Source organism: Carya illinoinensis, chromosome 3, assembly GCF_018687715.1.
Source record: "Carya illinoinensis cultivar Pawnee chromosome 3, C.illinoinensisPawnee_v1, whole genome shotgun sequence".
Lineage (NCBI taxonomy): Eukaryota > Viridiplantae > Streptophyta > Magnoliopsida > Fagales > Juglandaceae > Carya > Carya illinoinensis.
The window spans coordinates 19,291,881-19,309,388 of NC_056754.1; positions in this window are offsets into that span (position 1 = coordinate 19,291,881).

Genomic DNA, 17,508 nt, shown 5'->3' on the forward strand with positions numbered 1-17,508 from the left:
CTACCAGGCATAACCATAAAATGAAGAGCTCTGCTATATGTAAGCAGACGGCAGACTAAAATGCGGACGAAAGATGACGTGGCAAGGAAAAAAAAAAAAAGGTGCTTTCTTGGTTTCCCTCCAGCAGTTTCTTTGTCTTCTTCTACCAGCAGATAACAAAGATTTTTACATACATTCAACTCGACACAAGCAACAAAGGAAGTTTGTCAAAGTCCCAACACAATTTAATACACTCTTGCACGCATTCTCTCTCCCCTCTCTGAGGAGAAAAAGTGGCATGATGAATCTTCTTGGTCTTCTGCTTCGCATGTGGGTATCGAACGCCATTTTGTCTACAATCATCATTGATGTCGGATCAGAGCCTGCTAAATCTGTAATTTCGGAGTCTGCTTCTGTTGCTCAGAGAGAGAGAGCCTCACTTCTCAATTTTCTCTAAATATGGAAGCCGAATCTCCAGGTACTTCAACAATGCATAGGGATTAGGATTCAAAACCAGAAAATCGGCTGTTTGGAAAAATCGGCTTAGGGTTAACGTTCATAACAAAGAAGACTAAAAAAATAAATTTTAATGGAGGAGTGAACGAGAATCGACGGGTGAGAAATGAATCTCACCATTAGAATGGAGAATGAATCGATGAGTGTGGGGGGATTCTTCGGTCAACTTCGGCAATGAGTGTGGAGGGATTCTTCAGTCAGCTTCGGCGATACTTCGTATGGGGGGTTTCTTTCGGAAAGGAAAAGTGTGAAGCCGATAGAAAGGGGGAAGAATTTCAATTCTGAAACCAAATGAAAACGAAGAGATGAACTTCCTGCTCTGTAACAGACCAAAACGAGGCGTTTCATAGAACTACTCAGATGGAAACAGACCAAAACGAGGCGTTTCATTAATCCACATCAGCTCGGTGCGGAAATGGGTGCGCCGTGTGCCTACATTCAGACTTTTATGCATTTTAATGTGTTGTAAGATTTAACTGTGTGGGAGTCGAAAATGGTTGGAGGAACATTTTAAACAATGAAGTGAAACGGGACCATTGCTTTTTTCCTTCACCTCCCCATTGAAGGAGCCCCTTGCACTCCCATCCATCCACCATTGCAAAGAAGGCTGAAGTCAAAAACAAATCGGCATCCATTTTCCCGTTCTTCACCTTCCATTCAATTCCTCCATCTTCTCTCCTCCATCCCGCAAACGAAAGCGAATCTTTGCTATGAGGGTTCAGCTCTTTTCTTAGCAAAATTTATTGCTCTGAGGATTTATTAAGCGGAAATTCTGGGAGTTCTTTGGACAATATACATTTCACCACTTTGAAGGAGTGGGAAGCAGGTTCTGGGAGCAAGAGCTATAATGGGTTGGATATGAATTGGCCGTTCGAGCTGCTGGGGAATATTAGACCTAGACCCTCCCATCTACAAGCACAGAATCAATAAACAAAAGTTGCAAGATTTCATGTAACCCAGACCTGCCACAATCAGTTTTTTCACTGCTCAAACTTGAGATTTCATGTAAAAAATTCAACACCGATTGAACATTATTGTGTAAAATTAGACTACAAGTTAATTTGCCAATTGCAAACAAATTTATTAAGCCATCCAGCAAGTCTCCACAGACAACGACTAGAACAAATCCACCGCCGGGAGCCCTATTGGGCGAAACCATGAAAAATCAAAACCGAGCATTGCCCTCCATACCGTGAGCCTCTCCTCCACAGACGAGCAACCTACGGAAAACCGTAGCAGCCATATGCTGTAAGACTTGCTCCACTATGTTCTCTGTTCGGGAAGTCAAAAACAGAGCAAATTCTCTTGGCCCTCAGCCCAACTTTGTCTCATACATAAACTTCCGACCACCTTGTGGGTTGCCTCAGCGTATCAACAGACCAAGACACTGCATACTCCTCCACAAACAACTTTGACTGCCCAACCCCACTACGTTGCCACCCTGCACCATGACCCGTGCTACCCAAGGCCAGCACCCGACGTGAGTGCTAGTTGTGAGAGAGACGTGCAGAAATGTTCGGAGACGTGCAGAAATGTTAGAAGACGTGCCAATGGTGGAGATGTGCCGATGGAGACGAGAGCAAAACGAAAATTGGTTCATGAGCAGTGGGGAAAAATTTAGCCTTGTTTGTGGGCGTCTGTCGTCTTCATCACGTTTTCTCTCTCTGTTTTTTTTCATTTGCCCCACCACGTCAGTGAGGGTGCGCAAAGTGTGCGCAAAATCGACTTAGTATGGCATAACTGTTATACTTAATCGACACATTTGATAATCACTTAATATTGTTTAGAAAAATCTGGTTGTAAGTCATTATGCACACCAACATATATACACATTTAATGTAATTTGTCAGAAAGTTAAATTTTAATGAAAATTATGTCAATTTAAATTTTAAATATAAAGATAGCAGTATTAACACGTAGATTGGTATATGAATTCACTTGTATATAACAAAATTTATATGGTTTATGTACATAATGATTCTTGGATACTATTCGATAGAGTGGTAATATAAACGAGTGAATTAGTTATCGTACACGTGGGCTTCTACTATAAGATCTTCCAACGCAGGGTGTCTTTTAGAAGTTCACTCGGTTGGGCAGGGTATCAGTAAGGATGCTACTCGCATGCCCAGGGGTAGTGTTTCCACCCCCGCATCCTAGCTTGATGCTGCGGAGCAAGACAAACATTCCATCTGTCCCACCTACGCCCACTTCAAGAATTTAATGCTTCACTGAGTCTAAAAATTATTTTTGAGGTCAAAAATATTTTTTTATATCCAAATTATTATATAATTTAAAACATAAATTAAAATTTATATATATAATAATAATTTAAAAATTGATAACATAAAAATATTATTATCAATTTTTAAATTTGTTAGACTTATTCACAAGAGTGAAACTTATTTATAAGAAATATGCAATAAATGATTATTCAATTGTGATAAATGTGCCACATTTTACTTAGTAGAATGGTAGTATGGTGTATATAGAATTTTTCCAACCGGAAGATCCAAATTTTATATTATACACCAATATCCTAAAATCAAATTAGATCTTTCTCTATATGCTTTTTTGTGGAGAGGTATAGCACTTCTGGGAAGTTCTAAAAAGTGAGAATTGTCAAAGGAAAACAAGCAAAAGAAAATTAGCTTGAGATGAACTCCATAAAAAAAATAATTAATTATTTTTCTTCAATATAAATAAATTTATAATTGGCAATTTTTCTTTAATAGGAAAAATTGTTGCCTATAAGTTAGTTTTTTATTTATTAAAAAATTGTGGATTTTGGAATAAAAGACTGAAACAACTAGGTTGTCCCTTTGGCTAGGTTTTGAAAAAAAAAATAGCTAGTGTTTGTTGATATTCATCAAAATAATTGTTTCTTAGATGTTAATTTATATAAAGGTCAGATCAAGCAGTTGCTAACTTTTGGTTGGCAGTAAATGATAAGTTATCAAACTTGGTTTTCTTTTTTTTCTTTTTTCTTTTTTTCTTGGAGACTAAGGTTAAAGCAAAGAAAGTGCACATTTTGAAGAAAAAGTTGGGGATGAAGGGTTGTTTTTTGGTGGATCCCTTGGAAGAAGTGGAGGGCTTATTGTGTTATGGAGGCAGGATGAATGGATAGAAATTGTGAACTATTCACAAATGCACATTAATGTCATGGTGTTGGATGTGGAAAACAACATGAGTTAGTTATTTACTAGCTTTTATGGACATCTAGAATCATGTAAAAGGCAAGAGGGATGGAACCTATTAAACCTTCAAAGCCTGTGAGGTGGTGTTAGGGATGGTGTGTTATCAGGGACTTTAATGAGATTGTCATGTAAGAAGAAAAACAAAGTGTAAGGCCAAAAGGGGAGTCTCAGATGGATAAATTTAGATTGACATTAGAATGGTGTGATCTACATAACTTGGAATGGAATAGAGATAAATTCACATGGAGCAATAATCATGGTAATGGTACTTCTACTAAAGAGAGACTCGATAGGGAACTAACACATGCTGGAAAGAAGTTTATAATGAAGTTTGGGTTGACACACTGGCTAGAAGGAGGTCGGACCATAAACCCTTGGTAATTCATTTCAGCAAGGGTTTTGTATACCAAAGGAGACAGGTAAAAAAATTCAAGTATGAAGTGGGATGGGCTCTTGAGGAGGATTGTAGGCAATTGATTGGAGAAGAATGGAAGAATGCCAATTTGTCTATTAATTCATTGACTCGTGTGCAAAAAGGTCTTAACCTATGTAGAGATGCATTAGTCAGGTGGAGTAAAAGGATGTTCACGAAAAGGGATAAAGTTATCAAGGAACAATCTTATTATTTGAAGCTATTACAAGAAGGACATCGACCTGAGACAATGGAAGAGATAAGGAGAGTTCAAGGTGACCTAAGCAAAAAGTTAGAACAAGAGGATCTAAGATGGAGACAACAAGCAAAAAGGCATTGATATAAATGGGTGACAAAACACAAAGCATTTCTATGTATGTGCTAACCAAAGAAGAATGAATAACTATATTAAGTAGATAATGAATCCTTATAAGAAAATTGAGAAAGGATGTAGAGATAGCAAGGCCTTTTAAGGCCTATTTTGAGAATCTTTTACTCTACTTCTCCCACAACAAAGGAAATTTCAAGGTGTCTATAGCCTGAATAGGCCAGAGTCTCTAGGGAAATGAATAAAAGGCTCAGACAAGTTTTCACTAAGGCAAAAGTGGAGGCAGCTGTTGCCCAGATGACTAACATAAGAGAGGGGGTGAATTGAGTTGTATTAAAAAAATAACAATTATAAATCAAATATATAATATAAAATATAAACAAAATATAAAATAACAATAAATATAAAGAGTAAGGGTAAGAGAGAAGCTAACTCAGTATGTTAACGAGATTCAGCCCCACTGCCTACGTCTTCGCCTCAAGCTACCTCTTGAGGATTCCCAAATTCACTATTCAACCTCATTCAGGTGGAGATAGAAACCTATTACACCTTTGAACAACACCGCTACAAAGGATCCGTGTAGAACACCCTCTACACTTGCAATCACTTTACACGTGATGATTCAACTATTTCCTGTGTAGAATACTTTCTACACGCACAAGGGTTATACACACCCTTTTTCTGATACAAAAGTTGATAGTGGGTAGGTTATCAGAAAACACTCCTCAATGAGTGAAATAAGAACAATACAACGCAAACTATATCTCTCAAAATGAATAAGGATTAAGGTTCAATGCTTAGAGAAGAGAGAATGAAAGTTTTGAATGAATGTTGTATGCTCTTGGTGTTGTGAATGTGAATCTCTCAAATGATCTATTTATAGGCATATGAGACTTCATATTCAAATTAAAAAGATTCACATGTCAAATACAACATCATTTACTTTTTCAAAAAATTCAAATAAAAGGTTCTTCTTTTTCAATTGTCAAAGACAACATCATTCATTTTTCAAAAACTTCAAACCTAATCTTTTACTTTTGGCATATGACAAAAGGAGCACACTTTTCTTTTCAAACAAATCAAACCTAATCTTTTACTTTTTGCATATGACAAAAGGAGCACACCTTACTTTTCAAAAAATTCAAACCTAATCTTTTGCTTTTTGCATATGACAAAAGGAGCACACTTTACTTTTCAAATATTTCAAACAAAATCATCTACCTTTTGCATAAGTCAAAAAAAGTATCAATCATTTTTAAAAATATTCAAACAAAACATGCATATGTGAAAGATGACAATCAATCATCTTTAATATTTTCAAAATTCAACCATTTAATTAAGGTATGCACATGTGAAAGATGACAATCAATCATCTTTCAAAATTTTCAAATTTAATTTTTAAAATATTCATACACATGTGGAAAATGTATTTTAATGCTTTATGATAAAATATTAATTTTGAGCATTAATCCTAATTTTGAATTTTGAAGAGATTTACAACATTACCCTATAACTTTAATGTGAACTTGTTTCCTTCTTGCTCATGCTTGTTTCCTTGATGTGCTTGACTCCATTATGTAGACAACTTGAGTTTGAGACTTCTTTTTTCTTTGAATTCATTTGTTATCATCAAAATTCATGTGTAGATATATAATTACACAAAGTTTGAAATCTTGAGTTCAACAATCTCCCCCTTTTTTATGATGACAAATACTTGATAGAACTTGAAGCCTGTATTGATACTTAAGCTCCCCCTGAGAATGTGTGTTAGTTTTTCAAGCAAAAGTATAAATATAATTCCAAGCATATATAATAAGTTTAGCAATTCAAGCAATGTTAATGTTCTAATCTAACACTTCTCCCCCTTTTGACATCATTAAAAAGGATCCGCAACAAGTAAATGGACCTGAAGAAAACGGTACGTTAGTAGATACTGTAGATAGTTGAAAAAAATAAATAAATAAATTTGATCCGTCTGTGACCCGACAAGTGTGGCTGGATGATAACTCTTTGACCCGACAAATTTGATCCGTCGTCACATTGCTCTTTGACTTGGATGATAACTCTTCTGGTTCTTTATGCTATCTCTATAAAATCAGTCTTAAAGTTCATTCAATCCGTATCAAGTTTTATTCTCATCTCTATAACTCATCTGCATTCCTTCAACATTCTCTTTTTAAGCCTTCTATTCTTTTCTCAATGGCTTATTCTTCTAACATTTCTCTAGATCCATCAATAAGGCATTCTGCAACTCAACCTCCTGTCCTTTCTGCAGCTGCCATTGGTGCCATTTTGCAGCAAGAAAATAATAATCTGACTAATAAGTCAGATTCTAATGCTATCTATTACTTGGTGAGTCTTGGGACTCGCTACTCTTCCTCTATTGTTGCTTTTTTCCAGCGGCTACAAGCCAAAAATCATGAAGTTGAAAAGGTCAAAGAACAAATTGTTGTACTTCAACGAATTGTTCAAGAGTCTCATACAAGGGAAGGAATCATTCGGCAGAAGAATAAACAGTTGAAATCTTTATTAGATTCTTCATTCCGCTTGCCAGTTCCTATGGATAAGAATGACATGATATTATATGAAGAGAGTGAGCATCTCAAACATGAGGCTAAGAATCTCAAGTTTATGTAAAAGTATTTAAAAAATTTATCTCTATTTTTATTGACTCTGGTCTATCTTTTAAGAGATATTCATAGCATGAATCATACCTATTTCTCTTCTAATCATACATAATCTATCTTCTGGTAAAATTTTTGTGAAAATATCTGCTAACTGATCGTGTGTGTTTGTGAACTCTAGTACTATATCGCATTTCTGCACATGATCTCGAAGAAAATGATATCTTATTTCAATATGCTTAATTCTAGAATGTTGTATTGGGTTCTTTGAAAGATTTATAGCACTTGTATTATCACATTTGATTGGAATGTGATTATACATGAGTTTAAAATCTTCAAGTTGTTATTGGTGTTCCAATTTCCTTAGCATTTTCCATCCCAAACTTCTGCAGTAATTCCTTAATATATTTTGATTGATTGATGAATGTCCCACTTTTTGTTTGCTTAATTTGCAATCCGAGAAAGAATGTAAGTTCTTCCATCATGCTCATCTCAAATTCTTCTTGTATAGTCTTAGCAAAAACTTGACACATATTTTCATTAGTAGCACCGAATATTATATCATCAACATAAATCTGAATCAAAAGAATATCATCATTTTTATATTTAATGAAAAGAGTTGTGTCGATTTTTCCTCTTGAAAAACCTTTTTCAATCAAGAAACTACTGAATCTCTCATACCAAGCTCCTATACCAAGCTCTAGGAGCTTGTTTAAGTCCATATAATGCTTTTGTGAGTTTGAAAACATGATTTGGGGAAATATGATTTTCAAAACCTGGAGGTTGCTCAACATATACCTCTTCATTTATAAAACAATTTAAGAAAACACTTTTAACAGCCATTTGAAAAAGTTTAAAATCTTTATAACAAGTATATGCAAGTAGCATTCGAATAGTTTCTAATCTTGTGACTGGTGCATATATCTCATCATAATCGATTCCTTCTTCTTGATTAAAACTTTGGGCCACAAGTCGAGCCTTATTTCTAGTAATGACTCTGGACTCATCTTTCTTATTTCTAAAAACCCATTTTGTTCCAATAATAGTATGATTTTTGGGTCTAGGAACAAGTGTCCAAACATCATTTCTTTCAAATTGATTCAACTCTTCTTGCATAACTAGAATCCAAGATTCATCAAGAAGTGCGTCATCAATATTTTTGGGTTCAATTTGTGATAGAAAAGCAGTATGATTGCAAATATTTCTAAGAGATGATCAAGTATTTACACCTTGTGAAGGTTCTCCCAAAATTTGTTCCACTAGATGATCTTTTACAAATTTTCACTGTTTGGTTGCATCTTATATTAAATTTTGATGATCTTTCCTGATGGTTCCATGTTGAACTTCCTCTATTGTTTTCTCTTTGTTGAGATTGAGACTTTCCGTATTATTTATACCTCATGTTTCTTCATCAATAGATTTATTGGAGAGTGGAGAATTAGATTCATCAAATACTAAATGAATAGATTCTTGTACAGTCAAAGTCTTTTTATTGAATACTCTACAAGCTTTACTTTTAATAGAATGCCCGAGAAAGATACCTTCATCAGATTTTGCATCAAACTTACCTAAATTATCTCTGTCATTCAAAATAACATATTTGCATCCAAATACATGAAAGTAACCAATGTTGGGCTTTTTCTCATTCCAAACCTCATAGGGGGTTTTATCTAATTTAGATCTTAACATAACTCTATTTATAACATAACATGCAGTACTTACCGCTTCGGCCCAAAAATAATTAGGCAAGTTGTTCTCATTGAGCATTGTTCTTGCCATCTCTTGAAGAGATCTATTTTTCCTCTCTACTACCTCATTTTGTTGAGGAGTTCGAGGAGCAGAAAAATTATGCACAAAATCGTTTTCATCACAAAATGTTTCAATATTTTTATTAACAAACTCTTTTCCTCTATCACTTCGGATACTTGAAATAGTATAACCATTTACATTTTGAATTCTCTTGCATAACTTGGTAAAAGCATTATGTGCCTTATCTTTATGAGTAAGAAAGATGACCCAAGTATATCTAGAGAAATCATCAACAATAACAAATGCATAATATTTTCCTCCTAGACTTGCAACTCTGTTTAGTCCAAAAAGATCCATGTGTATCAGTTGTAATAGTCTAGTAGTAGAAATATATTTCTTGATTTTAAAAGAAGTTTTTGTTTGTTTACCAAATTGGCATGCATCACAAATTTTGTCTTTAAGAAAATATGTTTTTGGTAAACCTCTCACAAGATCATTTTTTGAAAGTTTGGAAATAAGTTCCATGTTGGCATGACCTAGTCTTCTATGCCATAACCAACTAGTTTCATTTTGAGCTGAAAAACAAATAGCATCTTGTGAGTAATTTCTTCAAAATCGATTGTATAAATATTATTGTTTCTAAAAACAATAAAACAAATATTACAATCATGATCATTCAAAATAATGCACTTATCCATTTTGAAAGTAACTGTAAATCCTTTATCACGTAATTGACTTATACTCAAAAGATTATGTTTTAGACTTTCAATAAGTAGAACATCTTCAATTATGAGAGAAGATTCATTACCAATTTTACTTATTCCCACAATCTTCCCTTTCGAGTTGTCTCCAAATGTCACGTGTCCTTCTTCTTTAGATCTAAGATCAAAGAATTTAGTCTTGTCTCCCGTCATGTGTCTTGAACATCCACTATCTAAAAACCACTTGTTTTTGCTTGTGGATGACTTCATGCATACCTATAAAAACAATTAAAATGATTTTTTTTTGTACCCAAGTTCTTTGGGTCATTTATTTATTAGTATTAGAATAAACAAGATTTTTAGGTACCCATATGGCCCTAATAGTCATTATATGATTTCTTCTAATAGGAAAAGTATGATAATTATGACTATTTCTATTACAGAAATTGCAAATAGCATGTGACATATATGAAGAACTTGAATGATTATAATAATATCTTTTTTTGACAAAATTATTTTTATGAAAAGAATTTTGATTATTGGTCTTTGATATAGAAGGATTATCAAAAAAAATTCTTATAAGGTTTGTATTTTTGTTTTGACATATATCCTAAACCTGCCTTATCAAAAACACATCTTTGACTACCAAGAAGTTTTTCAAAATTTCTTTTTTCATTCATAAGGTTTTCAACAATATTTTCTAAATCGGTTTTCTTCTTATTCAATTCAAGATTTTCATCTTTCAAAATAATACTTTCTTTTCTTAAAATATCAATTTCATTTGTTAAAGAAAAATTTTTCTTTTTCAAAGCAATATATTTAATACCCAATTTTTCAAATTCCTCATAAACCTCTTCTAAAACATTTTGCAATTCTTCATATGAAGGATTTTCAATATTATCAAGATTTGTTACCTCAATGTCATCTTTATCAATAAGACAAAGATTTGCTGATTCTTCATTGCTTGCTTCACTATCTGAGCTATTTGAATCATCATCCCATGTAGCTTTCATTGCTTTCTTATCCTTGTTTCTATCTTTTTTTAGCAGAGGACAATCTGGCTTGATATGACCAGGCTTATTGCATTTATAACAAATTAAAGTGTCATTTTTACCTAAATCTTTCTTGGAAAACTTTTTGAAGGATTTCCTCGGAGGAGTTTTATTTTTCTTTAAAAGCTCTGAATTCTTCTTGTTATCATCGTAACTTCTTTATCTTTGTCTTCATTTTTCCCATCTTCATCACTTTCACTTTCATGAGGAACAGCTTTAAGTGCCAAGCTCTTTTTTGGCTTTCCTTCTTCTTCTCCTCTTTTCAATGTGTACTCATGGGTGATAAGTGACCCGATGAGTTCATTCACTTCGAGCTTCTTGAGGTCTCCAGCTTCAAGAATCGCTGTCACTTTTGATTCCCAGCGTTTTGGTAGAAAACACATAATTTTTCTTACTATCTCCACCTTGAAATAAACTTTGCCAAAAGCTGTCAAGTTGTTTATGATATTAGTAAAACGAGTGTGCATACTAAAAATAAATTCATCATCATTCATCTTAAACATTTCATATTCATGAGTAAGAATATAAATTTTTGATTCCTTAACTTGCGAAGTTCCTTCATAAGTAACTTCAAAGTTATCCCAAATTTCTTTTGCCAAAGCACAAGTCATTATTCTATTAAACTCATTTCCATTGAGAGTATTAAATAATAAATTCATAGCAGTTAAATTCAAAGTATAAAGTCTATCGTCTTCACAATCAAACTCTTCTTCTTCCTTTTTGACCTTTACTCCATCAACCACTTTTGTTGGAATATAAGGTTCATTTACAATGCATTTCCAGATTTCTCGACCTTGATTCTGAAGGAATATTCTCATTCTACCTTTCCAGAATGAGTAATTATTTCCACAAAAGAGTGGAGGCCGACTGCTAGATTGATTTTCACCAAATGAAGCTGCAATGTTAGCCATATATAAGATCTTAACTCAAAAGATAGTTAATCTTATAATAGAGCTCTTAGCTTTGATACCAATTGTTGCCCAGATGACTAAAACAAGATGGGGGGTGAATTGAATTGTACTAAAAAAATAACAATTATAAATCAAATATATAATATAAAATATAAACAAAATATGAAATAACAATAAATATAAAGAGTAAGGGTAAGAGAGAAGCTAACTCAGTATGTTAACGAGGTTCGGCCCCACTGCCCACGTCCTCGCCTCAAGCTACCCCTTGAAGATTCCCAAATTCACTATTCAACCTCCTTCAAGTGGAGATAGAGACTTATTACACCTTTGAACAACACCGCTACAAAGGATCCGTGTAGAACACCATCTATACTTGCAATCACCGTACACGTGGTGATTCAACTATTCCCTGTATAGAATACTTTCTACACGCATAAGGGTTATACACACCATTTTTCTGATACAAAAGCTTATAGTGGGTAGGTTATCAGAAAACAATCCTCAATGAGTGAAATAATAACAATAAAGCGCAAACTATATCTTTCAAAATGAACAAGGATTAAGGCTCAATGCTTAGAGAAGAGAGAATGAAAGTTTTGAATGAATGTTGTATGCTCTTGGTGTTGTGAATGTGAATCTCTCAAATGATTTATTTATAGGCATATGAGACTTCATATTCAAATTAAAAAGATTCACATGTCAAAAACAATATCATTCACTTTTTCAAAAAATTCAAATAAAAGGTTCTTTTTCAATTGTCAAAGACAACATCATTCATTTTTCAAAAATTTCAAAACTAATATTTTACTTTTTGCATATGACATGAGGAGCACACTTTACTTTTCAAAAAATTCAAACATAATCTTTTACTTTTTGCATATGACAAAAGGAGCACACTTTACTTTTCAAATATTTCAAACAAAGTCATCTACCTTTTGCATAAGTCAAAAAAAGTATCAATCACTTTTAAAAATATTTAAACAAAACATGCACATGTAAAAGATGACAATCAATCATCTTTAATATTTTCAAAGTTCAACCCTTTAATCAAGATATGCACATGTGAAAGATGGCAATCAATCATCTTTCAAAATTTTCAAATTTAATTTTCAAAATTTTCGTGCACATGTGGAAAATGTATTGTAATGTTTTATGATAAAATATTAATTTTGAGCATTAATCCTAATTTCAAATTTTGAAGAGATTTACAACATTATTCTATAACTTTAATGTGAACTTGTTCCCTTCTTGCTCATGCTTGTTTCCTTGATGTGCTTGACTCCATTGTGTAGACAACTTGAGCTTGAGACTTTTTTATTCTTTGAATTCATTTTTTATCATCAAAATTCATGTGTAGATATATAATTACACAAAGTTTGAAACCTTGGATTCAACAGCAGCTATTAATCAAATGTCACCATTTAAATCCCATGGACCAGATGGGTTTAGTGTAGGGTTCTATCAACAACACTAGAGTCTGGTAGGGGAGTAATATGGCAAAGCAGTGCTAGATTTTCTAAATAGTGAGGCCAGTTCTCATTCTTTGAACCTCACCTATATAGCTTTAATCCCCAAAGTAAAGAACCCCTCAGTTGTTACTGAGTACAAGCCAACAAGTTTATGTAATGTCTCATATACAAGATTATTTCTAAGGTGGTAGCTAATAGACTCAAGGGGTTTCTTTATAAAACCATATCAAGTTATCAAAGTGCTTTTATTCTCGAGAAGTTGATAACAGATAACATTATGATAGGGTACGAAGTGCTTTACACTATGAAATCTAAAATGAGAGGAGAGAGTAGTAGAACTTGATACGTCCAAAGCCAATGACAAGATCGAGTGGAATTTTTTAGAGGCTATGATGGGGAAGCTTGGCTATGAGGATAAATGGGTTCAATTGGTGATGAAATATGTAAGATGAGTCTTTTATTCTGTACTAGTCAATGGGAAACCAGGGGAATGCTTCACTCTAGGTAGAGGTTTAAGATAAGGAGATCCACTTTCTCCCTATCGCCTTATTATTTGTTCTAAGGAACTGAGTTGCTTGTTATAGCAAGTAGAGAGAAGGAAGGAAATTTCTAGTGTGGCAGTCGCAAAAGGAGGGCTAAAGTTATCCATTTATTATTTGCAGATGATTGTATAATTTTTTTTACAAAGGCTAAGCTACATGAATGGTCTAAGTTGCAAGCTATCTTGAGTACATATGAGAGGGCTTCTAAACTCGTTTTGAATAAACAAAAGACCTTTGTGTTCTTAAGCACAAACACTAACTCAATCATAAGAGATCATATTACAAAGGAGGGCAGGAGTTACAGCATGTGGAAGCTTTGAGACATATCTGAGACTGCTTGCACTAGTTAGGAAGTCAAAGTACAATACTTTTCGAAGAATTAAAAATAGAATTTGGTTGAAAATCAACAATTGTAAAAATAGCTTCCTATCAAAGGCTAGCAAGAAAGTTATAATAAAGGCAGTCTTACAAGTCATCCCTACTTATCCTATGAGTGTATTTCTTTTGCCCAAGAGTTTGTATAATGAAATCTTAGCTATGTTAGCTAAATTTTGGTGGGACAATTGACAAAAGGGGATTGTTATACGTTGGAGGAAGTGGAGTAGGTTAGGGGTCTCAAAAGTTAGTTGGGGACTAGGTTTTCAAGAAATAGAGAATCTCAATAAGGTTGTTTGAGTAAACAAAGCGAGAGACTATTACAACACCCTCACTCTCTAGTGGCAAGAGTTTTCAAAGGAAAGTACAAACAATCACAGATTTTGGTGGCTAAGTCGATTTCCTCTCCTTCTCTCATTTGGAGGAGTATATGGTCTTCTTTGGAGCTGTTGAAAGAGGGCACGATATCAAGGGTGGAGAATGAGAAGAATGTCAAGCTATGGGGGAACAAATGGCTGCCTAACCCTTCCTCACATTGTGTCTGTTAAGGTCTTAAGATCAGATTCGACAATAAGTAAACTATTGGATGAGGAAACCAAGGAGTGGAAGAGGGCATTGGTAGATGAAATCTTTAATAAGGAAGAAGCAATATAGATCATAAGCATCCCAAGAAGTAGGTTGGGAGCTGAAGATAAACTGATTTGGGAGTTTACAAAAGATGGTAGATTTATTGTGAGAAGTGCCTATCACTTGGCACAAGGAATAAGGAGACAAAAGGTGGGTGAAACTTCAAGAGAAAGAGAGATGGAAGATAAGTGGAAGAAGCTATGGGGCTTAAACATTCCTAGTGTGGCAAAGCACTTTATCTAGAGGTCAAGAAATGATCTTCTTCAAACCAGGTATAATCTGTGTATAATAAAAATGATTGATTATGAAACATCCCCTATCTGTCTAAATGAAGCAGAAACAGTTTCTCACATTTTGTGGAGCTGCCCTGCAGCTTTTGATGCATGGGGAGGGGGGGAGAGGGGAAGTTCACTTCAAAAATGGTCAAGCTATGGGGAGAATTTCTTAACATTGTGGAAGGTTCTGTGTAGGGTTTTAAAGAAGGATCAACTTGAAGTCACTGTGGTAATAATGAGAAGCATAAGGCATAGAAGAAATTTGTTGTGAAGAAAAATTCTCAAATCCTCAAAAGGTGCTGATTACAACTATGGATAACTTGGAAGAACTTTATAAGCCCATATAGGACAAGAGGAGAAGCAACATGGGAATATGGTGGAAAAAACAGCTCAAAGCTGGCAAAGACCCAAGTAGGGGTGTAAAAAAGAACCGATAAAGCAATAAACCGAACTGGATCAAATCGATGAGATCAGTCCAGTCCCAAGTTTAGTTCGGTCTGGTATCAGTTTTATTTTTTTTAAAACCGGTCAAAATCGGTCCAGTTTCGATTTTTCTTTTTCTAAAACCGAACCGGACTGAACCGAACCAGTTTATATATATTTTTTAATTTTTTATATTATATATAATATATAATTATATATAATATATAATTATATATAAATTAGTTTTGTATTATATGATAAAATACAAACTAATATAATATTAAATTTTAAAATCTTATATAATTTTGTTTATTGTATTAATAGTTATATTAATATTATATAGTGCATATTAATAGTTATACTAATACTATATCACTATATGTTATAATATACTATAATATATCATTATATTATATTTTATAATATATCATTATAGCCTATAATACAATTATAATATATATTATAATATGCTACAATATATTATCACTATAGTATTATATACTATAATATACTATATTAAAACCGGTAAAACCGGACCGAACCGAACCAAAAACCAGTAAAACCGAAGTACCGGTTTAAGAGTGTAACTGGTGCGTAATCAGTTTTGAAAAATACAAAATCGGTATATACCGGTTCGGTCCTAAATTTTATCTAAAACTGGACCCGTTACACCCCTAGACACAAGAAAGATTGTTGTAAAGCAAACTTTGATGTGGCAATTGATAGTAAAAATCAAACATTGGGAATTGGAGTGATAGTTAAAGATTGTAATGGTGAAATGTTGGCTGCTTTGCATGAACAAAGACAAGGGCTATATAAAGTTGATGCATCAAAGTGTATGGCACTTTGGAGGGCTATTGAGATGTGCATATAACTGTGTTTCAAAAGAGTTTTGTTTGAAGGTGATGCTCAGAAGATTATAAAAGTTGTACAGATCAATACTGAGGAGGATTGGTCCATAGTTGGACGAATTATAGAAGATATAAAAAGGATTTTTAATTACCATAATGATTAGGCAATTGTATTTACATATAGAGAACGGAATAGGGTAGCACATAAGTTAGCCAAGATGGCTTTAGGTAAGGGATCTCACTGCTGGGTTGAGGATCAGGGACCTATGGCAATTAAGAGTTTGGTTCTATCTGATAAACTCTGCAGTGTTGGTCCAGTTGATACGTAAATGAAGATTCTTTTGTTTTGATTAAAAAAAAAATCCAACTATATATTTAACAAGAAAAGTGTTACAGTCACTAATGAATTTTCATAAAAATAAATTTATAAAGTATCATAATTTCATGTGGTATATTAGATCTACATACTACACTAATATAACGTATCATACCAAATAACACCAGTTTATAAATTTACTTTTATTAAATTTATTTGTGGATAAGCATTTATCATCCAACAATATCAATCTCAAGATAGAAGTTTTGGTAAAATGTAATCATCATGTAAATTAATAACTCAAAACCCAATACTCGTTCTGGGTCACTCTCAAAGTTGCCACCATCTAATAATTATTCAAATCGTGTGAGATTCACAAACTACACATGCTCAGTGTTCACGTAAGAAGAAAATCAGATGAGACACGAAAAGTATGTGCAGGCAAATATGTGCATCCATTATGGGTGCGTGCATAGATAATAATATCATGGTTCATTTTAATATCCGATCGTCTACTATTCTTTTGGGCTTGCTTTTGGATGTTCCTCTATTGAACAAACATCTTGTACAAGGGATTACTACATGTGACGTACCAATATTTCCCAAACGTAAGAAACTGATTTCATGACGTTGGTGGGAATTTAATCAGGCAAGACCAAATCCTCGTGATTCTCAAGAGCAGCTTCCATATTAAATTGATGTGAATTATATGTTATGAGCTTATCTATTCAATCTGCTCATAAGTCTATCTAAGCTTGATAACATTAATATGACGTGAGACTTAGGCCTCGTTTAGATGTTGAAGTTATATGAGATGAAAAATTTCGTTTGTGAATTGTATTAAAATAATTTTAGTTAAAAATATTTTATGGAGTTTTGTAAAAATAAAGAAAAGATCAATTGAATAAAAATATTATAAAATTTATATATTATTAAAATATAATTTTATAATATGATTTTTATTTTGAGATTTGAAAAAATTAAATCGTTTTTTTTTATTTTGTATAGAAGTTTGGAAAATTTGAATTGATTTAGTAATGATTATATGAGAAAGTTAAAAATTAAAAATTAAAAAATAATTATACTTGTGATATTTGGATGTTGAGATATGATAAAAACATTTTACAATCCAAACAAGCATTAATACAAAATTCTTTTTTG